The sequence below is a fragment of the Podarcis muralis genome, chromosome W (genome assembly GCF_964188315.1).
Source record: "Podarcis muralis chromosome W, rPodMur119.hap1.1, whole genome shotgun sequence".
NCBI classification, from domain to species: domain Eukaryota; kingdom Metazoa; phylum Chordata; class Lepidosauria; order Squamata; family Lacertidae; genus Podarcis; species Podarcis muralis.
In genome coordinates, this window is record NC_135674.1 from 25,323,938 (window position 1) to 25,338,762 (window position 14,825).

The 14,825-nt window shown below is 45.9% G+C and overlaps 1 pseudogene; it reads left to right on the forward strand.

The window, feature by feature from the left end:
• The window catches only part of LOC144326332 (inositol polyphosphate 5-phosphatase OCRL-like), a 262,522-nt pseudogene that overhangs the window by 170,123 nt on the left and 77,574 nt on the right, over nt 1-14,825 (forward strand).

Sequence of the window (14,825 nt, forward strand, 5' to 3'; positions counted from 1 at the left end):
CATCAGTTAAAATTGACCAAAACACCACAAGCATAAATAATTTGGGACAGAAGGTGAACACCAATACAGAGACTATTGAGAAATTGCTTCAGGAATCTACTTTGACCCGAAAGACAGCTGAAGAAGCAAAGGAAATAGCAACTGCTACTGAAGAGAAGATACCACCGATATATAGGCAACTCGACGACTATAGGTTGATGTTCTCTATGATTGAATTGAAGGAGAAACAAACGAATTTGAGGATCAGGGCTGTACCTGAACTTGAGAAAGATAACTTGACTGACTTTCTTACGAAGGAATTTGCAGACTTCTGGCAATTAGACTTGGGGAAGGAAGAATTTAAGATAGTGAGTGCATTCAGGCTTGGAAGAGGAGGAAAGAAGAACAAGGTGAGAGACTGCCTCATTACCCTTCGAACAAAAGAGGAGAGAGACAAAATCTTGAATCTACATTTCCGAAAGACCTTGGAAATATATCAGTCAAGTGTGGAGATATTTGAGGACATTCCGAAACATCTTTTGGATCTTAGGTCTAATTATGGAGACCTGGTCACCCTGCTGAGAAGCAACAGAATCATCTTTAGGTGGGAATTCCCCCAAGGCCGGTCTTTTAAATACAAAGGGAGAAAGATAAAAATAAGACCACCTGACGACAAAGATAGATTTTTGAAAGATCACGGAGAAGACCTACAGAAAGAAGTGGAATCTGGAGAAGAGCCAAGAGTACTGGAAAGAGGAATGCTAGATATAGCAAACTTATCTTTTGGATTGCATGGTTCAGAGAAAGTGACACCACCGACAGAACAAGAACAAGCACTTGGCGCAGTTGGAGGAAAAATAAAGTAATTGCACTATGGCTCTGCAACTATTAAGTTGGAATTGTAACGGTCTCAACTCCCCCCAGAAAAGAAAAAATGTTTTTCATTTACTAAAAAAGGAACAATTGGACTTGATTTGCCTACAGGAAACACATGTGATAAGGCTACATAGAAAAGTATTGATTAACAAAAGATTGGGACAGGAGTTTATCTCATCTGACAAAGTTAAAAAAAGAGGAGTAGTGATCTATGCAAAGGAGAGATTATCACCGAAATTTATTTTTAAAGATGACCAAGGAAGATTTGTGGCAATTGAAATTCAAATTCAAGGAGAGAAATTCTTGATAGTAGGAGTTTATGCACTGAATGAGGGGAAAACTGAATTCTTTAAAAAGTTGCATGAGACCTTAATGGACTATATGGATTACAATTTGATTTTGATGGGGGATATGAACGGAGTGGTATCTACAAATATGGATAAGGCACAAAGACAGGTAGTCACCAAGGATGGTAGACTACCGAAAACTTTTTTTGAGATGACAGACAATTTGGACTTAGTTGATATCTGGAGAACAAAGAACCCCTTGGGTAGAGAGGGAACTTTCTTTTCTGAAGCCAAAATGACATGGACCAGAATTGATCAAATATGGGTAACTAGAGGAATGGCACCAAAGATAAAGAAGGTGGAAATTTGTCCAAAAACCTGCTCCGACCATAATGCTGTGAAGATGGAGATGAAACTAATATCAACTGGCTCTTTTAGATGGAGGGTGAATGACACCTTATTTAGAGATGAAAATGTGATTAAGAAGGCCCAAAAAACTATCAGAGACTATTTTGAGATAAATATGAATACTAATGTTGAAAAAAGAGTAATCTGGGACGCAAGTAAAGCCGTCATGAGAGGGTTCTTGATACAACAGAATGCAATAAAGAAGAGAAGTCAAAATGAGAAGAAAGATAAAATTTTGGAGAAAATAAAAGAAAGTGAGAAGAAATTGAGAGCAAAACCAAAGTCTCAGGAGATTTTGAAAGAAATAAAGTTATATCAAGTTCAATATATGAAAATGACGAATCAGGAAATAGAATGGAAGATTAGACAGATGAGACAAAAGACATTTGAATCAGCTAATAAATGTGGGAAATTGTTGGCCTGGCAAATGAAAAAAAGACAAAAATTAGATACTATTACAAATTTAGAAGTGGAAGGAAAGAACATAGAGAACCCAGCCGAGATTAAAAACTGTTTCCAGAGGTACTTTAAACAACTATATACACAAGGGCCACAGAAAGAAACTGACATAGATCGATTTTTGAAGATAAATGGATTACAAAAAATTTCTCAAGAAAATAAATTAATGTTGAACTACAAAATATCTGAACAGGAAATAGAAAGTGCCATTCAGAACATGCAATTAGGTAAATCTCCAGGACCAGATGGACTGACTTCCAGATATTACAGAACTTTAAAAGAATGGTTAGTACAACCTTTAAAGGAAGTCTGTAATGAAATACTGGAAGGGAAAAAGGCACCAGAGTCGTGGAAAGAAGCGTATGTTACACTTATACCGAAAACAGAAACTGAAAAGACCCAGCTCAAAAACTACCGCCCCATATCACTACTCAATGTGGATTACAAATTTTTTACAGATATTTTGGCCAAAAGATTTAAAAAAGGGTTGATGGAAGAGATTCATAAAGACCAAGCAGGCTTTCTTCCGGGTAGACACTTGTCTGACATTTTGAGGAATATAATTAACATTTTGGAAAAACTAGAAGTGAATATTAATACTAAGGCAGTTTTGATATTCGTGGATGCGGAGAAAGCTTTTGACAATATTTCTTGGAGTTTTATGAAGAAGAACCTACAGGGGATGGGGGTGGGAGAAGGATTTGGAAATGGTATAAGTGCAATTTACTCTGAACAAAAGGCTAAGTTAATTGTTAATAACGAGGTGATGGAGGAATTTAAGATAGAAAAAGGAACACGACAAGGTTGCCCAATTTCCCCATTGCTTTTTATATCAGTCCTGGAGGTTTTGTTGAATATGATTAGAAGGGACCAGTTGGTTAAAGGTGTACAAGTCGGAGCTAAACAGTATAAATTGAGAGCATTTGCAGACGATCTAGTACTGACATTACAGGAGCCAGAATCTAGTACTAAAAGAGTTTTGGAACTGATTCAAGATTTTGGCCAGGTTGCAGGATTTAAATTGAATAAACTAAAAGCAAAGGTTTTAGAGAAAAATTTAACAGCGATTGAAAGAGAGAGGTTTCAGAATGTGACAGGCTTAACAGTGGTTAAGAAAGTGAAATACCTGGGGATTAATATGACAGCTAAAAATGGGAACTTATTTAAAGACAATTATGAAAAATGCTGGACGGAAGTGAAAAAAGATTTAGAAATTTGGTCAAATTTGAAGCTTTCATTGCTAGGCCGTATTGCTGCGATAAAGATGAATGTATTGCCAAGAATGTTATTTTTGTTTCAAACATTGCAAATTTTAGATAAAATGGATTGTTTCAAGAAGTGGCAGAGAGATATTTCTAGATTTGTCTGGCAGGGCAAGAAGCCCAGAATAAAATTTAAAATATTAACGGATGCAAAGGAAAGAGGTGGATTTGCCCTGCCAGACCTTAAACTTTATTATGAATCAGCAGCGTTCTGCTGGTTGAAAGAATGGCTACTTCTTGAAAACACAGTCATCTTGGACTTAGAAGGTTTTAATAATGTATTTGGTTGGCATGCATATTTATGGTATGATAAGGTCAAAGCACATAAAGCATTTAAAAACCATATTGTCAGGAAAGCATTGTTTAATGTCTGGATAAGATATAAGGACTTGCTTGAAAATAAAACCTCCATCGGTTGTCACCAATGGAAGCGAAGGCACAGAAAAAGCTCAATATGGAGGCCAAATGGCCGAAATATTGGGAAATTTTGGAACAAGTGGGAGACAAACTGAAATTGCAGAGTTATGAAAAACTAAAAAACAAAGTGCGAGATTGGCTTCATTATTATCAAATAATGGAGGCATACAATTTGGACAAAAAAATTGGATCCCAGGTGGAAAAATCAAAATTGGAAACAGAACTGTTAGATCCTAAAACTAAAACTTTGTCAAGGATGTATAACTTGCTGTTGAAATGGAATACTCAGGATGAAACGGTGAAATCTGCTATGATTAAGTGGGCACAAGATGTTGGACATAACATTATGATGGCTGACTGGGAACAGTTATGGACCACAGGTATGAAGTTCACGGCATGTAATGCCTTAAGAGAGAATATTATGAAAATGATATACAGGTGGTACATGACACCAGTCAAGCTTGCAAAAACCTATCACTTGCCCGATAATAAATGTTGGAAATGTAAAGAAACTGAAGGTACATTCTTTCACCTTTGGTGGACGTGCCCAAGGATTAAGGCTTTCTGGGAGATGATATATAATGAAATGAAAAAGGTATTTAAATATACCTTTCTGAAGAAACCAGAGGCCTTTCTCCTGGGCATCGTGGGGCAATTGGTGCCAAAGAAGGATAGAACTTTCTTTATGTATGCTACGACAGCAGCAAGAATACTTATTGCAAAGTATTGGAAGACACAAGATCTACCCACCCTGGAAGAATGGCAGATGAAGGTGATGGACTATATGGAACTGGCAGAAATGACCGGCAGAATCCGAGACCAGGGAGAAGAGTCGGTGGAAGAAGACTGGAAGAAATTTAAAGACTATCTACAGAAATATTCTAAAATTAATGAATGTTAGAATGATGTTGGATAAAAAGTTAAGTGGTTTTTAGCTATAACGCTATAAGGAATATGAAAAAATGGATTATTAACAGGTAAAAATTTAATGTTACAATACTATAAGATTAAAGACTAGGATAAACAAAGAGGGAAAGGATTTGCTGAACTAACAAATTGAATTGGAATACAAAAAAGGGAGGTATGAGGAGGTCCTGGAAACAAGCAAATGAAAGATAAGTGATGGAAAGATGGAATTGCTTTTTAAATATTTTTATTTTGTATTTTTCTTTTTTCATTTTGTAATATTTTGAAAACTTTAATAAATATCCTTTAAAAAAAGAAAGAAAGGTCGGTGCCAAAGCTCCTGGGAGGGAGTCGAGATGCTGTTTCCATGCCGCTTTGCCGCTTTTGTGCTCTTGGGGGGGACATTTTTGCCCCTTCAAGTGCCCCTTCCAGCTTTGCGGCAGTGTGCATGTGCCTCGAAGGCACGTAAATGGAGTTGCCCTTGTCAACGATCAGCAGCTGCTCCATGCAGTGGCAGCTGGTCCCTTAGGGCAAACCAGGCACTACCCCACCAACCTGACTTTCCTCTCAGGCAACCCGCACCTGCCTGCCTTCTGACTCAAATCCAGTCCAGGTGGTGGCTCTAGCTCTCTGCTTTGGTCTCTTCCCTAGTCTCAACGTGGCCCTTGTAGAACTCGGCAGAGGAGAACGGAGACGAAACCAGAATTTGCCATCACTGCTTGTAACTGATTTTGCACTGCTCGGCTCTGGGTCCGCTTGCGATTGGCAGCACAGGAGGCAGAAAGCTCAGTCTCATGATGCAGGCGCCAGCCCCCTCTGGCCCCAAGAGCCAGTTTTCTCCTTGTCTCTGTGCTCAGCAACTGCTGCACAGACTATGCCACTCTGGCTTACTCTTACCACCTGAGCACTGGCATTTGGGAAGCGGTAGTGGCTGCTTTGGGGTGGCTCAGGGAAATGTCACTCCTCTCAAAATCATATCTACTTGGGTGTATTATCATAGCCACAAGGAGACAGTGGTGACTGTCAATTTGGACAGCTGTAGACATTTAGAATCATGGAGGATATGTTTATCAGGGCAATTTCTTGCCACTATTATCACAAACCACATGCTTTTGATTACCAGTTTCTGGGGAACATTATGGACAGAGTGCTATTGTCCCCGTGTCCCTATGGACTCCCAAGGGCATGTGGTTGGCCATTGTGGGAACAAAATGCATAGCTGTCAAGTGTCCCTTATTTGAAGGGACAGTCCCTTATTCCAGCGCCATGTCCCGCTGCTGTCCCTTATTGATGGATGTCCTTTAAATGTCCCTTAAATGATGTCCCTTAAATTTCAAAGCAAGCAGCTCCTCTCCCCCCCTCCCTGCCGGCCAGGGAGGAGGGAGGCTCCAACTGTGTTGCTTGGCTGTGTTGCTCACCCAATAAGAAGTCTAAGAACGACTGGGGGGTGGAGCTTGCATGCCTTGTGTGTGGCTAGTTAATGCAAGCTGAGGGGGTTTTTGAATGCTGGACGCCATTTTGTTGCACATGCTGCTGCAAACTTTGCAGTGCAAAGCCAGGCCGGGGAGCCATCTTAAGTTGCGGCTGCATAGGCCTTGTGGTGCATGTGATTCAGATTCTATTCAGTTGAACCTCTGGTTACAAAGTTGGTTGGACAGTGTTCTCGAAGCTGCCAGCGTGAGTTTGACCAGACTGCAGGAGGACAGGAAGACTGGAGTGCCTGGAACAGGTGAGGCTGCAGGTCCCTTATTTTGGCTGCTGGTCCCTATTTTCAAGACTGCTGGTCCCTTATTTTCAAATCTGTAAGTTGACAGCTATGACAAAATGCTGATCTAACCCAGCAAGGCTCCTGTGTTTTTTGGCATGCACCAGCTACTCTTGCACTAAGACTCTGATACAGCATGTGTCATTCCTCACACCAATACACTCTCTCTCTCTCTCTCTCTCTCTCTCTCTCTCTCTCTCTCTCTCTCTCTCTCTCCAGGGGTGGGGAGTATTGGCGGGGGGGGAGGGGGGATGAACTGGGTCCTAATCAACAGCTGCCCTGGGGATGAGGGGATCAAATTCTCCATCCTTGCCAACTCCTTTTAGTGATGGGCTGCTTGCCACTGCTGTGCTCCTAAAGCTCTCTTGCTCCCCCCTCCTCTCTTTCTCTTTCTCTTGAATGTGGTAGCTTGAGATAGAACTAACCACCCTGAACATTTCTGGAGAGGAAGATGGGAAGGAGGCCGGAGACATTGTTCACCAGCTGCTGTGTGCAGCATTGCCCATACAAAGTCGTGGGCTGGGGCTCCAGCTGTTGCTCAGTTTCTACCACTGCCTCTGCAATGTGCTCTAGACAAGGGGTGGTGAACATGTGACCCCATCATCTCATCATGCTGGCTGGGGCTGCAGCCCATCAACCTATGAAGACCCATCCATGTTCTGTTGCTGTTTTTGTTACTTATTTCCTGCCCTTCACCCAACAATTTAAATAAAATGTTAGCCAAACCTCATGTCCACAGCTGCATATTCAGTAAGCTTTTGGGTGAACTGCACATCCGGAGTGGGAGGATTACGAGCTGCATATTAATAGGGGGAGGGGGAGCTTGGATTTGGGGTGTGAGCAATTTGTTTTTTGTTTCCCCACTTGAGATGCTTGCTGTGGCTAGGGCCGGGCGATATATTTTCAAATCAGCTTGAAGTCTAGATAGTGAGACTGGTTTCATAATTTCTGACCTGGCAATATATTGCGAATCATGATGTGTGTGTGTACTATGCAAAAAACACCATGTAGGGGGAAACTGAAGCCAGACAATGCTTCTCGAGATTCCTGCAGCCCCTGTGGACTCTGCCGGTTCAGCTTTCCCCTGCCCTCCTGCAGGGGGCAGCAAAAATCACAATGCGGGGGAAACCGTGAAGCCAGCCAATGCCTCTACATAGCTCCATCTTATTTCAGACATCGTGATATATTGGTGTATTGCAATGTTTAGCTAGTGATATATCACCATGTTGAAAGCCAGCTATCGCCCAGCCTTAGTTGTGGCCTCAGAGGGCAAGACTTGTCCACCCAGCTGGAGCAAGGAAAGAATGCATACAGGCACACATTCTGTCAGGCTCTCATGCCAGCCCCGCTTGTCATTGGACCTCCAGGAGAAGCAGTTTCTGGATATAGTACCCCCAGGATGGTGATGACTCCACTGAGCGGCCAAGGAGATCTGGCTTTTGGTGGACCACCTTTTCAAGAATGCCTGCCACCAGGTGAGCTGAGGGGGACTGTACCATTGAAAGGATGGGTGTGGGCTGGAATCCAGTACCAGTTTTGGGGTGTGCAGGTTCCAAACACCACAATTGATTTATATCTTAGCTACCAACTCGCTCTTACAAGCTCCTGCTGTGAGTATAGTGGCACCTTGGTGGAGCGGTAGCGGGTGGGACATCCAGCATATGCTATTCCTTAGAGTGGCTCAGAAGAACCCAAGTGTTCCCAACCATTGTCTGTCTATCCCTAGCAAAGCGGCTCTCTGAGACTCGTCACTAGAAGACGTGGGGAATGATTTCACTCTCCCATTGCCCCAAATCATGAGAAGGGTAGTAGGAATGCTACTGTGGAAAGCAGGCGGGATACAATTCTCAGCCCTTGTGCCAGCTCTCTTGGTGATGGGCTTCTCTCCATTGTGGCATTCCTCGACCTCACATTATGCACCCCAGGGCTGGATTGTTCTTCATGCTATCCAGGATGTACCTCATCCCTTCCTAACACATGGGTGATACTCTGCTTCAGGAGGACCTCTTCCAGACCCCGGGCATGCAGGACGAGCTGCAGGAGATAACTGAGGGCCTGGACACCAGCATTCCCGAGACGATCCGTATCCTCTTTGGGGGGCATTGTTGGGGAGCAGGGCTGCTTGGTGGTTTTCTTTCGCTCTTGGCTGGAGTGGACCTCACTTTTATATACCTGGTGGCTTAGGTTCCTAGGCCAGCCCATCCTTAAGGCTCTGGGACACAGCACAATGAAATGCCCACAGTCAAGTCCAGTCATGCATCCAAACAGCTTCACAGCTTTAACCCCCATTTGAAAACATCAGCCTGGCTAGATAGAGCAGAGGTGGGGAATCTTGACAGGCCCGCAGGCCCCACATCTAGCATCATACGTGGTGTCAGGTGTGGAGACAGGTAAAGACATGGCTGCAAAGGAGCTTCAAGGGTGCATTCAATTGTTCTTTGGCAGGCAGGGTTTCTTGACCGCACTTTTGGCGTTGTCTTAAAAATTTTTTGGAAAATTAATTTAAAAAACTGAAAAGAAAAACACCATAGATTATCCAGAATCCCAAGCAGCGACATTGTGAAACTTTCCTAGGAATAAAAGGTAGGGGGAAAGGAGGCACAATGTCAAGCAGGCAACAGAATAAACCCGAGCACTGTGGGTCTAAAACCGGCCCCTGAATCTCTTGCTCCCCACTCTGCCCTTCTAACAAGACCATTTTTTTGCTTGCTGGATGGCTGTGTGCAATGAGAGCTCAGTCACTGAGGAAGGGTGCTGGCCCAGTGGGAGAAGTATGTGCTTGGCATGCGGGCGATCCAAAAATCCATTCAAGAGCAAAATTCCAGTTCTCATGTTTTCTGTCGAAATGGCTAATTTAAAGGGGAATAGCATGGTGCCTTCCACAGAGTCAGACCAAGGAGAAATTCTGTAAGCAAAGGTAGCAGGCTTTGAAAAGCTTATGCAGATACACAAGGACACATTGCTAAAAGAAACAAAGGGATTTGGAGGGACCATGAGTGAACAGGTAGTACCAGAATGTACAGAATTGTACCTAGAAAAAGGTTACAACTGGATTACCTTTTTGTAAACAACAACAACCCCCAAAATAAAACTCGGAAGCAGCAGGACTCCTTAGGAACTCTTCAAAAAACAAAACACAAAAATGCATATCCCTACCTAGTCACCAAATGTGAGGGGAAACATGAACCAGCTTCTTACACTGCTTTAAATGATAGCCAGATTCTGCCATTTTTTACCACACCAGAAGTAAAAGCACGGGGCATTAATAAGTTTTTGAAAAATCCTGCACTTCATTTGTAGGCAAGGGAAAGCTTTCTGAAATGTACAAAATCTTACTAAGACACACAATCTGTTGAAATGACCAAGCAGCGGACGAGATTCGGGGACAGTGGTGTGCCGCCTGGGGAAATGTTCCTTTCCATTCACCTTAAGCAAAGATGTGGTGACCTTGTGCATCCATAAATAACTTTCAGAAATGTATTTCATTACTTCCCAAAGCTTCTCAATGGGCTACCAAATGACATTTCTTTCTATTTTGGATGAAACTGGGGAAGCAGCTTTAGAAGAAGGGGTTGCTGACATTCTCTGGCCTGGAAAACACTTGATGCCAATATGATGGCATAGCGGTGTCCGTAAATTGTGGGTGGTGAATTGCTTGGGTGGCCTCTCTTGAGAAACGTTGCCAGAAAATGTATGAACCTGTTTGTGATAAAAAGTGATTCGTAAAGCTGCAAACAGCAGGTGTCCCAAGGTTAGGGAGAAAGCATGGCAACGAAAGAGCGGGGAGATTAGTTCAGGGTCAAGCTGGGTGGGTTGTGTGATGGGATGATGAGTTGCTTGTGCGTAAAATCCTAGTCCCTCAGAGTTTGGTTAAGTCCGCAAACCCCTGTCCATAACGGAGCCCCTTAAGCATGGCTCCGTCAGTCGCTAGCAGAATCCGACAGTGGGCGCTTACGGAATCTCTTCCATCATAAAAGCTCCTTAACGGAAACGCGTCTTCTGGACTCTCGGCGCGACAGTTTCCGGCAAGGAGTGGGTGTCCCTATAGGAGGTCCTGACACCTCCCCACTGTTTTCGCTGGAAGTGTCTCTGAGCCATCCCTCCGACTCACTTTCCCTCGGAGCTCCTTCTCTCCCCCTGCTGGTTCCCTCTTCAGCTGCTAAGTCTCTCCCAACCTCCGTGAGCCCTTCCACCTCCTGTCCTTCCGATGGCAGTTCCCTGACATCCACCTCCCCTCCAGGGCCCCCTTCACCCCCTCCCGTCCCCTCCTCTATGGGCGGTGAGGAAACAAAACCCCTGAAAGAACCTCCCTCATCTTCCGAAGTCTCGAACATTTCCCTCCACCGGTTGCTGTTCCTGGTCTCTAAGTACTCCTCCTCATCGGAGTCTATTCCTTCTTACAACTCCGATTCCGTGAATCCTTCCAGTTCCTCCTCCTCGTCGGTGGTGCCAAAGTACTCCCTCCGGAACCTCGCTTCAGACTGAGGTTTCCTCGGGAACCTTTGATGGAACGTTTCTATTAAGAACTCGTCATTGACATCCTCTGCCATTACCCAGGTGTTTTCCGACTCCGGTTCCCCTTCCCACGCTACCAAATACTCCACCTGATTACCCTTCCACCTGGAGTCAAGGATTTCCGCCACATGGCTGCTGCGTTCCCTTTCTTCTAAGACTGGTCCACGTGTGGACACCCCTTCACGTCCCCCCCTATACGGTGACAGTAATGACCTATGGAATACTGGGTGCAGTTTCATGTGGTTTGGTAACCGGAGTCTGAAAGCCACTGGGTTGACCTGTTGAATGACCTCAAATGGTCCCAATCTTTTGGGTCTCAATTTCTTACAACCCCCTTTGAACGGCAACCCTTGGGTTGACAGCCACACCTGATCCCCCACCCTTATGGTTTCACCTTCCCTTCTGTTCTTGTCTGCCTGCCTCTTATATTCTTCTTTGGCCCTCTCTAAGTTGAGTTGGAGCTGACGATGGATCGCTTCCATTTCTTCTACAAAATGTTCGGCCGCCAGGACGCTCCATCTCTCCCCTCCTCCCCCTGGAAATGCCCTGGGGTGACACCCATAATTAGCCAAAAAGGGGCTCATCCCGGTGGACACATTCTCCGCATTATTGTAGGCAAATTCTGCCAGTGCCAACTTTTCGACCCAATCGTTCTCTCTGTCATTGACATAACACCTCAGGTATTGTTGGAGGATACCGTTTGCTCTTTCCGCCTGCCCGTTGGTTTCAGGGTGCCGGGCAGTCGAAAAATCGACCTCTACGTGCAGTAAGCTCATGAGCTTCCTCCAGAACCTGGACGTAAATTGTTTGCCTCTGTCTGAGACCACCCTCAAGGGGGCGCCATGCAACCTAAAAATGTGTTCTACAAACAATTTCGCTGTCTCTTCCGCTGTGACTGCATGTGAGCATGCTACAAAGTGGCACATCTTTGTTAACAGGTCTACTACGACCATGGTGGCTGTTTTCCCCTTGGACTTCGGTAGATCAGTCATGAAATCTATCGATACCGCCTCCCATGGTCGTTCTGGTGTGGGTAACGGTTCTAATAACCCCGCCGGCGCCCGCCTCTCCCCTTTGGCTCGCTGGCATTGGTCACACCCTCTTACATACTCCCGTACATCTTCCCTCACCTTGGGCCACCAAAATTCCCTGGTAACCAACCACATGGTCTTGTGTTGCCCAAAATGCCCCGCTGTGGGGCTGTCGTGCAACTGCTTGAGTACTCTCCCCCTCAATTCTCCTTCGGGTATATACAGTGCCCCTTTGTAATACAATGCCCCGTTTCTTTCCTCAAAACCTCCGGGGTTCTCTCCCTCCCTCCTAAGACCTCTGAGCTTATCCTGGGCGTATTCATCATTCTCCGTTCCCTCTACCAGTTCTCTTTGCCCCACCAATGCCGCCCCACACACCCAGCGGTCCTCTGGTATGATATGTCTCTCTTCGGGTGCTCCCTCCCCCTCCAAATATTCAGGTTTACGTGAGAGAGCGTCCGCCCTGACGTTTTCTGGGCCCGGCACGTAACAAATTTCAAAGTGGAATTTGGAGAACTCCTGGGCCCATCTCACTTGTCGTTGGTTGAGTACTCGTGCCGTTCTCCAATACTCTAAATTCTTGTGGTCGGTGCACACTTGCACCTTGTGTTGTGCACCAATTAGTAAGTGCCTCCATCTCCGGAACGCTTCGTGAATGGCGAGTAGTTCTCGGTCATACACCGTGTAGTTCCTCTCGGATTTATTCAGCTTTCGCGAGAAGAAGGCACACGGTCTCCACTCCGACTTACTCTTTCCCGGCTGGAGAAGGACCGCCCCTACCGCCCGGTCTGATGCATCAGTTTCTACTCTCATCGGTTTTTGTAAATCCACATGCAGGAGCTGTTCTTCCGAAGCGAACGCCTTTTTCAGTTCTTCAAATGCTCGCTCCGCCTCCGCCGTCCAAACAAATTTCTTCTTGCTGCTGAGACAGTCAGTAATGGGAGCCGTCAAGTGGGCAAAGTTCTTGATGAACTTCCGATAAAAGTTTCCAAACCCTAGGAATCTTTGCACATCCTTCTTCGTTTTTGGTGTCTTCCATTCCAGCACCGCCTGGACCTTGCCTGGATCCATGGCCAATCCCTTGTCTGACAAGCGGTACCCCAGGAATTCCACCTCCTTGGTATGAAACTGACACTTCTCCAGTTTCACCCACAGCTGGTTTGCTTGCAGTTTGCCCAACACTTCCCGGACGTCCCTTACATGCTGCTCCTCATTCTCTGAATATACCAACACGTCATCTAAGAAGGCCACGCAATTCTTGTAGAGCAAAGGTCCCAGGACGTGGTTCATAAACGATTGAAAACACGCTGAGCCTGCTTGTAGACAGAAGGGCATAACGAGATATTCAAAAGCCCCCAAAGGGGTGAACATGGTGGTTTTCCATTCATCCCCCTTCCTTATTCGTATCAGGTTGTACGCCCCCCTCAGGTCCAGTTTAGTAAAAATCTTTCCCTTCCTCACCCTGGTCAAAATGTCATCAATTCTGGGCATGGGGAAAGCCACTGGTTCCGACACTGCATTTAGGGCCCGGTAGTCCACTACAAGCCTTGGTTTATCCGTGTTTTTTTTGTCCACAAAAAACACTGGGCTGCCCCCCATCGCTCTGGACTCTCTTATGAAACCTCGCTTCAGGTTTTTGTCAATGAACTCCCTTAACTCCTGCATTTCCCTGTCTGACATGGCGTACAGCTTGCCCACTGGGAGCTGGGCCCCAGGGAGTAGATTGATTTGACAGTCAAAGGGTCTATGCGGCGGTAGTTTGTCTGCTTCCCTTTCGCTGAAGACGTTGCCCAGGTCGGCGTATTGTTGGGGCACCTTCCCTTTGTCCGTTACTTCCGTCCCTGCTAGAGTGGCTCTGGCCCCTTCCGGAGCCTTCCCCTCCTTGCAGTGTTCTAGGCAATGTGCTGACCCAAAGGAGACCACTCTCTGATGCCAGCCCACTAGCGGATCATGTAGCGCTAGCCAGCTCATCCCCAAAATAATGGGAGCTCCTCCCAAGGTAGCCACATTAAACGCTATCCGTTCGGTGTGCCTTGCCACCCTCATTATCATTGGGACGGTCTGTTGGCTAACTTCTCCTCCCAACAGCTCCCTCCCATCGATCGTGGTCACCTGCAAGGGGTTACTTAAAGGGATAGTCTGTATCTGGTGTTCAGCTGCAAACTCCTTACTCATGAAGTTACAGGAGCTGCCTGAGTCCAATAGCGCCTTTATCTTTAGTGGGTGTCCGTTTGGCAGCTCTAGCAACACCTCTATCACTAGGGCTGGTCTTGGAGGTTCCGGCGTGGGCACATTCACTGCTCTTTGGCCTGGCTGCTGTGCCCTGACGGTGGCAGCCAGGCGTTGGCTTTTACTTGCTCCTTGCCTTCCTCCTCCTTTCCCCCAACAGCTCCCGCCATCCCTTGCCATTCCTTTCTTTGTGGACAGACTCTGGCAAAGTGACCTGGCTGTTGGCAGAGATAACATTTCTTGGCGCTCTTCCCCTCCTTCTTCCGCCCTTCACTGGGATTTGAAACTGTGTGCGCGCGTGCGCTGTTCCAATTTCCATCGGCTCTCCTGGCGGGAAAGGTGGCTCTGGAATCTCTGGAATGCGGAAATCCCTCCAACGTTCCCCTTTCCCTTCCCGCCTCTCCAAAGCTCTCGCCTCCTGGCGTGCTCCTATGGTCAGCGCGGATTTGGTCAGCTGGTCCATAGACTCCGCCCTGGGCGCCCGGGAAAATTCGTCTTTCACAGCCGAAGAAAGCCCTTCTTCGAAAAGCATTTGTATGGGTTCCGCTGATAGATCCCACCCCAATTTATGGATCAGCATGGTAAACTCAGTCCAGTACTCACGGACAGATCGGCTCCCCTGTTTACAAGCCATTAACTGTCTGCGCACCACTCCCTGCTCAATGTCGCTGGAAAACATCAGGTCCATGGC